The sequence below is a fragment of the Camelus ferus genome, chromosome 4 (genome assembly GCF_009834535.1).
Source record: "Camelus ferus isolate YT-003-E chromosome 4, BCGSAC_Cfer_1.0, whole genome shotgun sequence".
NCBI lineage: Eukaryota > Metazoa > Chordata > Mammalia > Artiodactyla > Camelidae > Camelus > Camelus ferus.
In genome coordinates this window covers 74019355-74026723 of record NC_045699.1, presented here as the reverse complement: position 1 = coordinate 74026723, position 7369 = coordinate 74019355, and the positions used below count along the sequence as shown (strand labels likewise).

Sequence of the window (7369 nt, the reverse complement as noted above, 5' to 3'; positions counted from 1 at the left end):
GGGGATGCGGGTTGTGCCAGAGCACCCCTGCCCTCCCTCCGCGACCTCCAACACAGTCTCCATCCGTGTTTGGTAAACACATGAGAAACCGTAAACACAGCCTTTGCAGAGCACTCCCTCCGCGCCTCCCTCTCGCTCTGGATTCGGCTCTTTTCCCCCCGAGTCTTATTCTTCCGTTCAGTGAGGGTGTGCGGGGGCGCTCTCAGCCCTTGTTTGTCTGGAGTGGTCTGCACCCACCGTTTTTAAATGACATTTCACAGGATGCAGTGGGAGGGGCAGTCGCTTTGGGGCACTTTGGAGACGTTTGCTCCTCGCTCTGGTTTCCCGTTGTCATCCGAGTTGGTTGTCAGCATGGTTGTCCTTTGACGGGGAATCGGTCTTTCCCGCCTGCCTGACTACACGGGACCGTCTCTGCGCTTCGAGCCCGTTTCCCGCCGCGTGTCCGAGGTGTCTGCCTCCTAGTTGCCCCGCCCCCCGGACCCCTTCCCGCTGCGACCTCTCTGGCCGGGCCCCCCCGCCGTCCGCCCCCCCCCCTCCGCCTGCCCCCCCGGGCGGCGGCCCCCCCTGCTACGAAGCACGCTTGGCCTGCGTGGCTGCCAGGACCGGGCCACTCAGGTCAGCGCAGCCCGCCCTTGCTCTCTGGGGGAGCCGCCGCCACGCAGCCCCCCCGGGAGGCCCCTGAAGGAGGGCATCGGGGCTGCCCGAGCGGCCCGCGCCGGCTTTCTTACCGCTCAAGGGGACCTTCAGAGTGTAGACGAGTGGCTGCCTGGGACGGGGTGGGAGGCTAAGGGGGGTGGGAAGTGTCTGTAAACGGGGGTGGCTGCCCCCCGCTCAGAAACGCCCGCCTTGCCTTTATTTACTCCCGCCTTCATTTTGGAGGGACGTTTGCTGCAGGTACCGGGACTTCCAAGTGTTCTGAAGTGGGCCGGGGTCAAAGGTCACACTGGGCAGGCGTCCACCAATGATTTCCCCCGGAGCCTTAGTGAAGAAAGTTCTGGAACGGTTTTGACCGCAGACGGTTCTGAGACCCGGGCACGTCGTCTCCTCTCTCGGAGCCCCCGGCCCAGCGCAGCTCGCTCCCCTGAGGACGTCCCTGACATCTCTGTGGCCCCTCCAGTTCGCCCTCCCTAGGGCGTCGCCCCCACTTTCCAGCCTGTTCCCTGCAGCGCACGTCCTGTGGTGCTGGAAGTCAAACATCTCACTGCGTTCCTGGATTTGTCCACAGATTACGTGCATCCTTGCCGCCCGCGTGGCGCCCAGTTCCGGGCCCATATGGTCCGACAGCTCTGTTCCCACGCGAGGCCATGGAGATGCCTCGCAGAGTCTGCTGCCCCAAAGCAGGCTTCCCTGTGGGACTCAGCGGGCGGCCCTGCACCCGGGTCCCTGCTGCTGTGGGACCCCGAGGGCGTGGACCACTTTTCTCTCATCATGATCGACACGGTGTGCCCCACGCAGGCCCGACTCACCGCGGGGGCTCAGCGTTACCTTTGCAGAGCCATTCGGATGTGGCTTCCACCTTCATCAGCTGGGAAGGCCCGCCTCCATCCCTCCCCGTTCCAATCCCGGATCTCCCTGGCCCTGAGTTTTGTTTTGTTTTCACATTTTCTTTAATTGTGGTAAGATGCACATAACAAAATTTACCATCTTAACCACTTTAAAGCGTAAACTTCAAGAGCGTTTAGTACGTCCACAGTGTGGCACAGCCGTCCCCACCGTCGGGCTCCAGGACGTTTGGCCCGGAGTCCTCTGCACACGTCCGCGCTGCACAGCTTTGCTGTCCATGCTGGGCGCAGCCTCAGAGCCTCGTGGAATGAGGCCAGATTTCCACTAAGAAAATACCTGACTTGAGAGGGTGAAGTCTGGGCTCTTTCCAACCTGTGACACTCCTGAGAATTCGTGCTTGATAAGGATGACCGAGGGTTTCTGGGGAGCATCGGCCCAGTGGTCCAGCTCTCTCTGAGTTTTGGCAGCCGAGGACCTCTTTCCACGACACCACCGACTCGCAGCTCCCGGGCTCCGGGGCCCCTCGCTGGCAGCCGTGGAGTCTCGGTTTCCCTGGGTTACACACAAAAGTTTGGTCCCCTTGGCTCTGTGGGTGGACTCTATGTAATACGCACTGACCCAGGCCAGAGGCAGCAGCCAGACCAGCATCCAGGAGACTCGGAGGGCCGCCCCGCCCCCCGCCTTCCCACCGCCCCGGCTACGCCATCGGACACCCCGGAGGCCAGACAGCAGCGGCCCTTCTCCCTGCGCCCGACACCCAGGCCACTGTCCTTCTGGCTTTGCTCCCCATACAGGCACCTTTGCCGAACACTGAGTGGAGACATCTAAGTCATCCTGGCTGCGTGTCGAGGCCAGGATTCCAACACGGCCACTGTCCTCATGTGTGGCTCAGGGTTGCCAGCTGGTCTTGGGGTGTGGGTCTCTGCAGCTTGGCGGTGAGAGGTGGCGGGCGAGAGGCTCCGGCTCTGCCTTCTCCTGCAGCACATCTGAACCCAGGCTGGCTCCCTGGAGGAGGAGGCTCCCTGGGAGAGGGGTGGGAACAGGAGAGGCCTTGGAGATGGAGATGGCTCCTGACCCTCTCACCAATACCAGCGACTTGGTCACGTCACAGCTGCACACTGTCCAGCAGGAGTGCTCAGGAGGCAGAGGAGGAACCCCCAGCCCTCTCCCCCAGTCCCAGACCACATCCAACCTCTCTCTGCCAAAGGCCCAGTGCGCTGGGGCATCAACGAAGGCAGTGAGGACACTCCGCAAGCAGCCGCACCAAGCGGGGCTGGCGGCCCTGAGGGCACGGGGCTGCGGGCCTGGGTGCTCCGGCAGAGCTGCGACAGGGTAGCCGCCCACCCCTCGACAGCACCCGGGGGCTCGGGACGGTGTGAGCCGGCCCCTCTCGTTCCCGGCACAGCAGGGGACCTGGCAAGGGTGTGTGGAGGGAATCTGCCAGTTTAGAAAGGCCCCGTAATGAAAAATATATTGCCTATCACATCAGTGAGCAATGGGCGCTGCAGCCACCAGCCACCAGCCACGAACGCAGCCCCGAAGGTAAGCGGAGGGGACTCAGGATGGAGACAAGGCCCCCAGCCTCTGCAGCCGCCCCCAACGGCGCACGCAGAGGGGACTTGGGGTGGAGACAAAGCCCCCAGCTTCTGCAGCTGCCCCCAGTGGCACATGCAGAGGGGACTCAGGATGGAGACAAGGCCCTCAGCCTCTGCAGCTGCCTCCAATGGCACACCCAGAGGGGACCTGGGATGGAGACAAGGCCCCCAGCCTCTGCAGCTGCCCCCAACAGCACATGCAGAGGGGACTCAGGATGGAGACAAGGCCCCCAGCCTCTGCAGCCGCCCCCAACGGCACGCCCAGAGGGGACCCGGGATGGAAAAGGCAGGCCGCTGGCCTGGACAGCGCAGGTGCAGGTCAGAGGAGTGAGTTCCAGATTCTTGCACCTTCCCATATGTAGACAAGCGCTAAACTCCTTAACTGGAGATAGCTGATTTTCTTTAATTAACAGTCATCTGCTCATGTTCTGACTCCCTGGTCGTTGTTGCAAAAACGCCTATGTGTCCTGGCTCCTCCCCGACCTCTTCGGAGCGGCCCCTCAGGGCCATCTGAGAGGCCCCCGCCCAGGCTTGAGTCCTCAGACAGTCCAGCAAATAAACCTCCCGCCCCTTGGAGGCTGCACTGTTTCCTGACGTGACGTGGGTGGGGCAAGAGGGGCTCTGACCGAAACCACTCCCCTTGCCCCCAGTGCAGCCTCTGCAGCTGAGACACAGGGCCGGGGGACGAGGAAAATGACACCCGGGAACGCCCCAGCCGGACGCCCACGAGGCCCTTGGCTACGGCCACACTGAGCTACGCTGTTCTCCGCAGGAAGCCCTGCGGAGGGGCACGCGGGCCCAGGGAGAGGCCACGGACACTGGGCAGGAACGTCAGTAAAGGTGCTGCAGGTCAGGGGCAGGGGCGGGGGCGGGTGGGAGGGAGGGAGGACTTCCCGGGGAAGGCCCTGCGCAGGCCCGGGGGGCCCGGGAGGTGGGCTACCTCCTGCCCCAGTGTCACATCCCCCTCAAGCCGGGCCACGGGACATCCCACGGACACCTCTCCCAGACCTGTTGCTCATCAGGGGACACCGTCACCCTCGGGGGCTCAGCCTTCCCGCCCTATCCTCCCCCAGCTCTTCAAATGTGGTCCCTAGGACATCTGTCATCTCACCCGACCCTCTTAACGAGCCGCCAGGAAGCTGTCACCCACCCTCTGCCCCCGGGCCTTGTAAGGAGGGGCGACTGCAGCTCAGGGGATGCTTGTCCCCAAGGCCACACAGTGCGGAGGGGCACGTGTGAGGGCCCTCGACCAGGGCCCCTTATCCTGAGCAGTAACAGCAGGTGGGCAGAGCCAGGCGCGTGGCTTTGGTGTCAGCTGGACGTGAGTTTCCGCCTCTGCTCTGCACTGAGCCTCAGTTCCCTCAACTGTAAAACGGGGGCAGGGACACTGGGAGGCTTTGGTGTGATGGCCCGCTTTCCTGGGCTGACCCTGAGCCTGGCACGGGGTGGGCTGGTCACCAACTGTCAGCTCACAGCCCTGGAGTCGGGGCCCAAGTGGGAGATCCCAGGCCACTGGGTACCTCAGGCCCCCCGCCTGCCTGCAAGAACGTGTGGCCCCACCTAAGCCCCTTGGCAGTCCCGCCGGCCCCACCCTGCCCTGCAGTCACGGCAGCAGGAGGATAAACCCCCACGGCTGGTCCTGGGCCTCAGCTCAGGGAGCCCAGCCGGCCTGTCCAGCTGACGGCCCATCAGCGGCGTGAGCAGCAGCAGGGCGGCTGGGGAAGCAGCCGCCACCCCTCTTCCCGGCCCCACTCCCAGCCCAGGGGCAGCGTCCTAGCCCCTCTTCCCACCAGGACGGTGCCCCTCTACACTCACTCCCCTGGCCCCGGCCTGCCCGCACCCTGCCCGTCAGCTCTGGCCAGGGTTCAGTGGTCCAGGCCTCGGTCCCCACCAGGGCCTGGGCGGCCGGGGCCCCTCCTCAGCAGCAGGGGTTCCTGGTCGAGCTGTCACGGTGGCCAGCCGCCAGCTCCCCCCAGGCCGAGCGCTCCAATGACATCACCTTGGCCCGGGCGGCAGCTAAGTAGAAACAGACGGCACCTCGTCCAGGCCAGGACCCGCCTCAGGAGGTGCGTCCACCGGGTGGGCCCAGGGTGACCAGGCACAGCAGGACAGCAGCCTTGTCATGGTCCTCGGCCCCTGAGTCTGACCTGCTCCCTGCGGGCCGGGCCTCGAGGCTGGGTGGGCACCATGTGCCTTGTTCACGGGCACCTCCCAACTCACAAGACGGCGCCAAGCACATGGTCGGCGCTTGGCAAATGCCAGCCAGATAAATGAAAGGCCGCCGGCTGTCCACGTGCGTGGTGAGGGTCGGCGGCCCCTCCCTGCAGCCCCCCCCCACCGGAAGACGGCTCCTTAGACGGCCTCATTCCCCTGGAGTAGAAGCAGGTGGGGGGTGGGGGTCACAGCTTAAAGTGCTGATTCGCCTCCAGGTGACGAACATGTCCTGAAATCGAGAGTGGTGACGTCTGCACACAGCTGTGACCACACTCACGCCCCTGACCCCTTAGATGGGGGACCCGTGTGGCGTGTCCATTACATCTCCTAAAGCTGTTTAAATAATGACAAAAGAGCCCTTCCTGCCAGCCAGGGGCCCGGGCCTGGACCCGGGAGCTCTGAGGACCCCCTCACGGAAGGCTCCAGCAGGCAGTGGGCGGGGAGACGCCCGTCTGACGCCCACCCCAGCTTAGATGGGCCCCCCTGTTGTCAGGGGAGACTTCAGGGACCTTGCCTTCCTCTTGTTCTCACGGTTGTACTTGTTACCGCAGGGCTTGGTGGCGTCTTGTTTGGTCCTCAGAAGAACCTTAGACCAACGGTATACGGGGTCCCACGTGACAGGGTGGGGGGCGCTGAATGCAGAGGGGCACACGGATGGCCAGGGCTCTGGTGTGACTCCAGACCGAATGCTGGCACGTGGTCAGGACACGGAGCACAGCTGCAGGCTGCTTTGAGGCTGTCAGAGTATAATTTTCGGAAAATTAAGAGCAAGGCTGTCATACAAATGTAACACGAATCTGCACCCCCAGTGCACTAGCTCAGTGGCCCGGGAACCAGAGGAGGGCAGCAGCCCGAGCGGTGGGACAGGTGAGCGAGAGGTGACACGAGCCAGGGCCCTGCGGGCCAGAGGACTGTGACCTCCGGGCTGCCTTCTGCCAGACGCGCCCCTGCAAGTCAACACGGCTGCACACAGCCCGCGCTCCTCCTCAGCAGTGACAGCAGAGTCTGAGCGCAGCACAGGCTCCAGACGAGAACATTCCTCGCGGGGCCTCAAATAACGCCCCAGGGTGACTCAGAGGGGTAGCTTTTTGTCTTCCTTATTTTAAAGTTTTAATTATTTTTCTTGACACTGAAAAAGATACAAATAAATGGAAAGGTGTTCCGTACTGGTGGGTTACAGGGATGAATGTCGTTAAAATGCCGCTACTACGCAACGCCCCCTGCAGACTCGGTGCAAGTCCAACGGCACTCTGCGCAGGAAGAGAACGAGCAGTCTGCATTTGCATGGAACCAGACAGCAGAAGCAATCATGAGAAAGAGCAAACCTGGAGGCACCACACGTCCTGAGTTTAAACTATGTTACTAACCTATAGTCATCCAAACAGTGTGGCGCTGGCAGAAAAACAGACACACAGACCAAGGGACCAGAACAGAGAGCCCCAGATAAACCCACATACACACGGTGTGTTAGCTTACAACAAAGGAGCCAAGAACACACAGTAGAGAAAGGGTGGTCCTTTCGACCCGGCAGACCTCGTTCTATGGTGCCCCCCTCTATTGTGCTTTGTACCCCAATTGTTGCAAAGTAAAGGTTGTGGCAACCTCGCCTCGAGCGGGTCTGTCGGCGCCATTTTCCCAACAGCGTCGGTTCACTCTGTGTCCCTGCGTCACATGTTGGTTATTCTCGCAATATTTCAAATTTTTCGTTACCACTGAGTCGGTTGCTACTGTCATTGTCCTGGGTGCCGCGAACCTCGCCCACGTAAGACGGCGACCTTAACCCGTAAACCTCGAGTGCGGTCTGCGTGCTCCGCCGAGGGCCGCTCCCCGCCTCCCTCGCTCTCCCCGGGCCCCTCGGCCCCGAGACTCGGCAGCGGGGAATCAGGCCCACTGATAGCCCTGCGTGGCCTCCAGGTCCGCACGTGAGGGAGGAGTCTCTCACTTTCCATCCGCAGCTAGAAATGATGACGCTTCGTGAGGAAGGCGCGTCGAAAGTCAAGGTCGGCCCAAAACTCGGCCGTTCGCACCAAATAGTCAGCCCAGCTGTGAAGGCAAAG

At 62.6% G+C, this 7369-nt stretch overlaps 1 long non-coding RNA gene across 3 annotated transcripts; it reads left to right on the top strand.

Annotated features, from left to right (window-relative positions):
* Window positions 1-3782: 3782 nt before the first annotated feature.
* LOC116662999 lies at window positions 3783-6917 on the top strand. 3 transcript variants are annotated; one of them, XR_004319005.1, is made up of 4 exons: window positions 3783-3947; window positions 4172-4379; window positions 6122-6392; window positions 6493-6917. It is a non-coding gene; the product is annotated as an uncharacterized LOC116662999 (long non-coding RNA). The 3 variants fall into 3 exon arrangements; XR_004319007.1 differs by having other exon boundaries at window positions 4172-4419; XR_004319006.1 differs by having other exon boundaries at window positions 4172-5164.
* The last annotated feature ends 452 nt before the right edge of the window (window positions 6918-7369 follow it).